The 9519-nt window shown below is 45.0% G+C and overlaps 1 long non-coding RNA gene across 1 annotated transcript; it reads left to right on the top strand.

Annotated features, from left to right (window-relative positions):
* Positions 1-4762: 4762 nt before the first annotated feature.
* LOC145505096 (uncharacterized) lies at positions 4763-7531 on the top strand. Its single transcript, XR_014052839.1, has 3 exons — positions 4763-5073; positions 5689-5931; positions 7004-7531. It is a non-coding gene; the product is annotated as an uncharacterized LOC145505096 (long non-coding RNA).
* The last annotated feature ends 1988 nt before the right edge of the window (positions 7532-9519 follow it).

Genomic DNA, 9519 nt, shown 5'->3' with positions numbered 1-9519 from the left:
TTGCACTCATCTCACATGCTAGTAAAGTAATGCTCAAAATTCTCCAAGCCAGGCTTCAGCAATACGTGAACCGTGAACTTCCAGATGTTCAAGCTGGTTTTAGAAAAGGCAGAGGAACCAGAGATCAAATTGCCAATATCCGCTGGATCATCGAAAAAGCAAGAGAGTTCCAGAAAAACATCTATTTCTGCTTTATTGACTATGCCAAAGCCTTTGACTGTGTGGATCACAATAAACTGTGGACAATTCTGAAAGAGATGGGAATACCAGATCATCTGACCTGTCTCTTGAGAAACCTGTATGCAGGTCAGGAAGCAACAGTTAGAACTGGACATGGAACAACAGACTGGTTCCAAATAGGAAAAGGAGTACGTCAAGGCTGTATATTGTCACCCTGCTTATTTAACTTATATGCAGAGTACATCATGAGAAACGCTGGGCTGGAAGAAACACAAGCTGGAATCAAGATTGCCGGGAGAAATATCAATAACCTCAGATATGCGGATGACACCACCCTTATGGCAGAAAGTGAAGAAGAACTAAAGAGCCTCTTGATGAAGGTGAAGGAGGAGAGTGAAAAAGTTGGCTTAAAGCTCAACGTACAGAAAACTAAGATCATGGCATCTGGTCCCATCACTCCATGGGAAATAGATGGGGAAACAGTGGAAACAGTGTCAGACTTTACTTTTTTGGGCTCCAGAATCACTGCTGATGGTGACTGCAGCCATGAAATTAAAAGACGCTTACTACTTGGAAGGAAGGTTATGGCCAACCTAGATAGCATGTTTAAAAGCAGAGACATTACTTTGCCAACAAAAGTCCATCTAGTCAAGGCTATGGTTTTTCCAGTGGTCATGTATGGATGTGAGAGTTGGACGGTGAAGAAAGCTGAGCGCCGCAGAATTGATGCTTTTGAACTGTGGTGTTGGAGAAGACTCTTGAGAGTTTCTTGGACTGCAAGGAGATCCAATCAATCCATCCTAAAAGAGATCAATCCTGGGTGTTCATTGGAAGGTCTGATGTTGAAGCTGAAGCTCCAATACTTTGGCCACCTCATGCGAAGGGTTGACTCATTGGAAAAGACCCTAATGCTGGGTAGGATTGGGGGCGGGAGGAGAAGGGGACGACAGAGGATGAGATGGTTGGATGGCATCACCGACTCGATGAACATGGGTTTGGGTAGACTCCGGGAGTTGGTGCTGGACAGAGAGGCCTGGCGTGCTGCAATTCATGGGGTCGCAGAGAGTCGGACATGACTGAGCGACTGAACTGACTATGGAAAACATTATGGGCTTTCCTCAAAATAATGAAAATAAAACTATCATATGATCCAGCAATTCCACTTCTGGGTATGATATCTGCACCCCCATGTTCACTGCTGCATTATTTATAATAACCAAGACATAAAAACAACCTAAGTGTCCACTGATGGATGAATGGATAAAGAAGATGTGGTATATATATTCAATGGAATATTATCTAGCAATAAAAGAAGAAACTCCTACCATTTGCAACAGCATGGATGAGCCTTGAGGGCATTGCTGCTGCTAAGTCGCTTCAGTCGTGTCTGACTCTGTGTGACCCCATAGACGGCAGCCCACCAGGCTCCCCCATCCCTGGGATTCTCCAGGCAAGAACACTGGAGTGGGTTGCCATTTCCTTCTCCAATGCATGAAGGTGAAAAGTGAAAGTGAAGTCGCTCAGTCGTGTCTGACTCTTAGCGACCCTGTGGACTGCGGCCCACCAGGCTCCTCTGTCCATGGGATTTTCCAGGCAAGAGTACTGGAGTGGGTTGCCATTGCCTTCTCCATTGAGGGCATTACGCTAAGTGAAATAAGTCAGACATAGAAAGATAGATACTGTATGATATCACTTGTAAGTGGAATCTACAAAAAGCCAAACTCATAGATACAAAGCAGATTGGTGGTTGCCAGAGCTGGGGACAAGGTGGTAGGGGAAATGGATGAAGGTGGGAAAAAGGTATAAACTTCCAGTTACAAATAAGTTCTGAGATGTAGTGTATGGCATGCTGACTGTAGTTAATAATACTGCATCATATATTTGAAAGCTGTTAAGAGAGTAGATCTTAAAAATTTGCACAGACAAAAATCTTAAAAATCTGCACACACGAAAAATTGTAACTCTGTAAATATGTGGTGAAGGATGTTAACGAAACTTATTCTCATAATCATTTAACAATTTATACAAATATAAAATATTATGTTGTACAGCTAAAATTTCGGTGTTATATGTCAGTTATATCTCAATTAAAAAAAAAGGAGTAAAACTTCCAATTCAAAAGAAGGGTCTCTTCAAACATAGCAGATTCCTCTTTAGCAGTTCCTTTCCATTTCCAGGGAAGGAAACTGGTTCTCTAGCTTCATATTGTTATTGGTTTTGGACTCGGGTATAAAGTGCCATTAAGTTCTTATGGCCCAGACTGTGGGAGAAAGCAAGCTAATGAGAGTTCATGTAAGGGGATTTGAGTATAAAGGTGAAGAGAAAGACAGATGGACAGAGAGATCCTCCCAGGGCACTCATAAGCTCCAGGACAGAAATGACAGAAGAGTACAGGTGGGGATGGGGCTGATTTGGGGGGTCAGGTGAGGCACGATCCACACCCCATGCTGGGCAATGGGCAGTGAATACTCTGTTACATAATGAACTTACTCATTCAACCCACACACATCATTGGATGTTTCTTCCATAACAAGGGAGGCCAAGTGAACAAACATCAGGGCCCACACCAGTGCACACTTGTGAATTTCCCCAGGGTTCTCTGTGATTCCTTCCACTGTGCAGTGTCATTCGTGAATTAAGGCACACCCTCAGCACGGCTTCCCTCACTTCAGAAGCCGGCTTCTGGGTTGGGGGTTCCCAGGCCTTGTCCTCTGACCAACTGGCTAAAATCTAGGGGGTTCCCAGCGCCACCTCAGGTTCCACAATTTGTGGGGGTGACTCACAGAACCCAGGGAAGTGTTTTACTTTATGACACAGTTCACTGTAAAGGATGCAAATGGGGACCTGCCAGGGGAAGGCCAGGAGGGGCCTGAATATGCTCTTCCTGTGTCCTCAGGACACGTCAGTGTGACCACCACCCAGGGAAGCCTGCTCACATCCCGGGTGGCAGAGTTTTTGCTGAGTTTTAGTTACACAAGGATGATCCGTTGAATCGCTGGCCACAGTGACTGAACCCCAACTCCCCTCCCCAGAGGCTGGGCTGACATCACATGGCTCAAAAGTCCAACTCTAATCACAGGTAGGTCTTTCCAGCTTTGCCAGACCCCATCCTGAAACTACCTAGGAACCCACCACCGGTCACCTCATTAGCATAAACTCAGAGGTGGCCTGAGAGGCCACCATGAATAATAAGACTCCTGTGATTCCAGGAATCCAAGGGTTTAGAGGTGACTAGGGACCAAGGCCAGTCAAAATCTTTATTATAGCCATAATATGTATAGAGGCTTCCCTGCTGGCACTGTTGGTAAAGAATCTGCCTGCCAGTGCAAGAGGTGCAGGAGACTTGGATTCTATTCCTGGGTGGGGAAGATCTCCTGGAGTAGGAAATGGCCACCCACTCCAGTATTCTTGCCTGGAAAATCCCATGGACAGAGGGGTCTGGTGGGCTACAGTCTATGGGCTCGCAAAGAGTCAGACATGACTGAGCACAGCACACACGTAATACATTTTATATTAAATATACAGTGTATATATATGTATATATATATATATACATATATATACACATAGCCATATATATCATATTAAAGCTGACAGTGCCCCCGCTTCCGCTGTCACCTATCACAGTTGAATGTGTGAATGTGAGAGCACCCAGTCCCGAGTGCATTCTGACACCCGCACACTCTGACCTCCAGCTGCCTCTTGCACAGGGTTGGCACTCAAACCTACCTGCCTGAATTTCCAAAATCCATCTTTATCAACACACAACAAAAACTAATAATTTTGTCAGCAGTCTCAGTGCACTGACAATCACCTTTGCTTTGCCAGGTGATATGAACTTCAGCTCAGAACGTTTGGCCACCATCCCTTTGGTTCCTACTCTCATTTGGCTGATATAAGTAGTTTATAAAGTGAGGAAAAACTCTGAAGAAAAACCTTTCCCTCTTATACCTTCCAGACAGAAAGATGGTGACTGCTGCCCCCTCACAGTGAGAGCAGGAGGAAGAACCACCTCCGTAGGGGTGACTGTGGGGAAAGGCTCTTCCACAGGCTGGTCTCTGTGAGAGATTCTGGGGCAGCCCAGTGAGGACTAGAAGGGGGAATGAGTGGCCTCTCTGACTGTGGAGGTCTGGCTCAGCCTCGGGAAGGAGACCCTCACTGGGCAGGACAGGGGCATGACCTTCTCTTCTGTCCCCCTCACCTGCCACAGGACCTTCCTTGGTCCCCTCACCTGCTAACACACAGGCTCACCGGTAACATTCGGGAATCTAAAGGTAGCTTCCTGAGGACAGGTCTAGATGAACAAAACTTGGAAACAGGTGGAAGCAGAGCCCAGCCTGGGGGGGCAGATGGCCTGGGAATCTGAGTGAGAGCTCCTCACCACTCACCCAAGGATTTGATGTCCTTTTGGCTGGCATGCTATTTTCTCTCTGCAAAACTATTGATTCTGCTGCCAATTGTGCCCTAAGCCTGCCTCCTGCATCAATGAGACGTGTGATAAACTGTAACTGGAGGACGAAAAGGGCCAGCCCATGGGTGGGAAACCTCTGAGCTCAGGCTAGGGCCTTGGACATTCTTATCAGTAGACCCAGCACCGGCTAGTCTGCCAACGCAGGCTGGGCAGAAATTTTAGCACAAAGTAAGGACTGCAGCATTTGAGTTTGTTCACCAAGTCCAGAGTGAGGCACCAGAAATTCTTGGCTTCCTCCAAACAGCTGCACAGAAGCAGCGGCCAAACCCATCTGTGTTTGATGAGTCATCCTACGTCAGCCCTGTGCCGCTCAGGCCTCTACGGGTGCTTCCTCAGCAGCTGCATCTGGCTCAGGCTTTTTCCAGAAGACAAGGTAGCCAAGTACTCAAGCTCCGGCATTAATGGGCACTCTGTGACTCCAGGTAAGCAGAGTTTAGCCTCCAAAGGCTCACTGATGTTCCTTGTTCCTCATGACTGATTTGCTGGCCCTATGAAGAAAGGCCGAAGAAACTGGTTTTACTTCCATCAGGAAAGTGAAAGCTAAGGAATTTGACAGTGTGTGTTTAGGAAAGCATGGAACAGTGTGAAGTCCTTCTTCCTTTAAGCCTAAGGCTCAGGCTTTATCCTGAAGGAGGTTAAGTAGCGAAATAGGCTTTGAGTCTCTGAAAAAAGTCTTACCAAGTATAGTGAGATAATCTACTTCTTTAGATATATTAAAATATATTTATGTGTGTCTACTCAGTCACTTCAGTTGTGTCTCACTCTTTGTGACCCTAATGCACTGTAGTCTGCTAGGCTCCTCTGTCCATGAGATTCTCCAGGCAAGAATACTGGAGTGGGTTGCCATGCCCTCCTCCAGGGGATTTTTCCTGTGTCCCCTGCATTGCAGGTGGATCCTTTACCCACTGAGCCACCTGGGAAGCTCATATTTATGTGCATTCATGTATAAAGTTTACAAGTCACTTTTTATATGCAGTCTTATCTAAGCTTCGCAAAACTCTAAGAATCAAGCATTTATTATGACCTCTGCTTTACAGATGAAAAAACAACTTCATAAAAATGAAATGATTCGCTCAAGCGAGATGCCTCGAGTGGTGGACGGGGGCTGAGATACAGAACAACATTCTAACTCCAAACCCAATCTATATCATCCCCAAACAATCAGATCCATCTTCTCAAGATGTCTGAAATGAAAGCCCGTCTAAATATTTGGAAGATTCCTTCAAACAACCTGTGTTTTATGATGTTTGGCAGTTGATTTTCTCTAAACTTGCACATTGGTAAGATGGCCACAAGATGGCAGGGTAGCCTCGATAATTGGTGAATTGGCGTCGTCTCTTGCACCAGTAGAGGGCTGCAGCTCCTTGTTTCAATAAGTGAGAAATGAAAACAGAAAAAGCAAAAGCAAAACAATAAAACTTCAGTGGCTACACTGATGAAATGGGATGGTGGGAGGTGTTTTCTCTTTTTTTTTCTTTTCCTCTTTTAAGTTAGCCAGTGAGAGTTCAAATAAACAAGTCTCCACGTTCACCACCGTGTTTGCTTTTGGAGGCACAAGGTCAGGGCTCGGGCCAGCCGCCTAGCCTACATTATTCATCTGTCCAGCTCCAGCCCTGGAACAAATGTGAAGAAATGAAGTAGCTCCAATGGAGGGCAAACAGTGTTGTTATTGTTATTGGTGACACTTCCATTTGCCAACAAACATAAAAACATACTTTGGAACCCAGAATGGGCTTGTCAGAGGGAACTTTTGTTCCATGTTTGGGCTGGGAGGCTTCCAGATAGAAATCAGGCTGGCATTTGAACTTGGGGAGGCAGGGAGAGATCTAAGCACAGCAGCCACTGACCCGAAAGGACTGGCCCTCAGCTGCAGTTTTCATCTGGGTGTTCTTTGACAGCTGTCCATGTGGCGCTGTGCTGCCAACTGGGGTCACTGGCCTGCATGAGTACTACGGGGGAGGAGTGTAGGGCATGCAGTCCAGGACCAGGCACTATCCACAAAGGGGATGAACAGACTTTGGATTCTGAGCTTTTGGAAGGTGGTCTTCACTTTGGGGCTTTGGAATAAGAAAACTAGTCCTAATTCTGCAGGATTTATTTGCTGTCAGGTCCCAGTTATCCCAAGATTGTTGGCAGCATCCTTAGGATCCCTTTACTACATGGACTAACTGCTCTAGGGATAAAGCCATCTTTAACTGTGTCTGCCGGTGCTAGCTTTGGGTAGGTAAACTCATGTTGATGCCCGTCTAGAAGGCATAATTCAGAGGGCCAATTATGTGACTGCTGCCACATAATTCAAGGTGGAGGGCCTGTCCAAAGCTCTTCAGGGGCTACTGTCTCCTCTCTCTACAGATGGACTGGACTTACACTAGCATGGTGTCTATTTGGAAAGAGGTAAGCTTGATGAATTATGACCGTGGTGAATGTCATTAAGACATGGTAGAACTGGAAGCATCCCATGCATTTAAATTCACTGCTTCTCACGTAACCATCCCCAAGGCCATGATCTCACAATGTCAAGTCTCACTTTATGTTAAGCTTTAAAGCTGGAAAAGTATCTTAGAGATGACATGGCCAAAATTTCCATATCTGTGTTGGCAAGTTCCCTCCCAGGAGTAGTTCAAAGATGGTGGATGAACTGACGAGCCCCTTATTTTACAAATAAAGTAACGGCTCCTGGAAGGGCAGCCATGGCCCCAATCACACTCCTAATTGGGGCTGGAACACCACTGCCAACATTCAGGTTACTGCTGCTTCTACTCCATCTTGCTTCCTCTATCTGCAAACCCCCACAATAATTGTTTTCAGTAGTAAACAATGTTTATGTAGTTGCAATATAGTAAATATCAACTATTGATCTAAATAAAAATGTTTTAAGTACAATTTTTGATGTGATTATATTGGGTGGATGAGGGATGTGTATCTTTTTAGAAGGGAGATGAGGTGATATAAGAGCTCAATAATCATTCATGTCATCCATGATAGAAAATCAATAGGTAATATGAAAAAATTTTATATATTTACAATTGGAAAATATTCACTTAATTACTAGTTTCTTTGGGCTGTAGGATTTTGTTGGGGAGACAGAAGAAAACCCCCACAATAATTTTAAAGGCTTATGTTAACCTACAATTTGCTTCAGGACTACACAGTAACAAGCCAGATGTAACCGGGAGAGAGTCCCTCTTATTTCCAAACTTCAGATTCATTTGAGTCTCAATTTCAACCACTGAGCCTTGTGAACCTCTACTGAGTCTACAGCTAAAAAGTTTAATTTCCACCATTCAGCTTCAGATTTATGGATATTTGCGACAGAGGAACAGAAGGTATTCAATAGAGCAAAGGTTGACAACCTTTTTTTTTTTCCTGTAAAGGGCCAGATTGTAAATATTTCAGGCTTCATGGGCCATACATTTTCTGTCACAGAGATTCAGTTTTGTGGTTCTGGCATGAAAACAGCCAAAGAGGATTCGTAGATGAATAAGCATGGCTGTGATGCGATATAACTTTACTTACAAAAACAGGCAGAGGTGGGGAGTGGGGGTGAGCTAGGACAGATTTGGCTCTTGGGCCCAAATTTGCTGTCCTTCTGCAAGAGAAGGCTTCCCTGGTGGCTCAGACAGTAAAAAATCCACCTGTAATGAAGGAGATGCTGGTTTGATCCCTGGGTCGGGAAGATCTTCTGGAGAAGGGAATGACTACCCACTTCAGTATTCTTGCCTGGAGAATTCCATGGACAGAAGAGCCTGGCAGGCTATAGTTCATGGGGTCCCAAAGAGATAGACACAACTGAGGGCTAAAACAACACAACACTGCAAGAGAAAACTCGATCTCCGACTTACCCTTCTGCAGCACGTTCCAGATCTAAGCAAAGGGATTTTATTCATCTTGGCAGAGTATATTGACACTCAGTTGTCTCCACCCACCTTAATAAATAGAATTAATGTTTGCAACTGAGACTCGATAGTCCCAATAAGACGATTGATTTGTGTGGGTCTCTTGTGTGGATGTATCATGCAATTTGAGCCTGTAAGGTAGATCAGTCAAGCCAACAAGGTAACAAACCTTAGAGATGAGAAAACTGAGGGGAGGGGGACTTGAGAATTGGAGCCTAAATTCTTCTTTGTCTATAGTGTGCCTGGGGCTGTGTTATGCCAAGCACTGTCCTACAGCATCTCATTAAATCCTCCCAAGATCCTGGGGATTTTTACTACTATGCCTATTTTATACATAGATCCTCAGAAAGATTAAGTGAAGTGCTCTAGCCTATCTTAGTAAGCAGCAGAGTTTCCCCTGTACCACACTGAATGTTCAACGCTGAGGAATAATCACCTGTTCAGGTTAAGGACAGCATACTCATAATCTATACACACTTAACTCCGGCACTTCCGTTAGTGCTCAGTAAATGTTTGTTGAATGTTAAATAAGTTTTTGATGGGATGACAAGATCTTTTCCTTGCAAATGTTTATCTCATGTTCTTTAGGCTTCCCTGATGGCTCAGTGGTTAAGAACCCGCCTGCCAATGCAGGAAATGCGGTTCGATCCGTGGTGGCGGGGGGTGGACTATCCCCTGGAGGAGGAGATGCAACCCATACCAATATTCTTGCCTGGAAAATCCTATGAACTGAGAAGCCTGGCAGGCTACAGTCCATGTGGTCGCAGAAGAGTCGGATGTGACTGAGGGACTAAACAACAACTACAGCAATTTTCTTCTTTTTTTTTTTTATATTTATTTATTTTTGGCTGCACTGGGTCTTTGTTGCTGTGCAGGGGCTTTCTCTAGTTGCAGCGAGCAGGGGCTACTCTCTAGTTGTGGTACACAGGCTATTCTCGTTGTGGGAGCTTCTGTTGTTGTGGAGCACAGACT

Source organism: Giraffa tippelskirchi, chromosome 5, assembly GCF_054371585.1.
Source record: "Giraffa tippelskirchi isolate mGirTip1 chromosome 5, T2T-mGirTip1v1.2.pri, whole genome shotgun sequence".
In the NCBI taxonomy this organism is placed as follows: Eukaryota; Metazoa; Chordata; class Mammalia; order Artiodactyla; family Giraffidae; genus Giraffa; species Giraffa tippelskirchi.
This window is presented reverse-complemented; position numbering and strand designations above follow the sequence as displayed.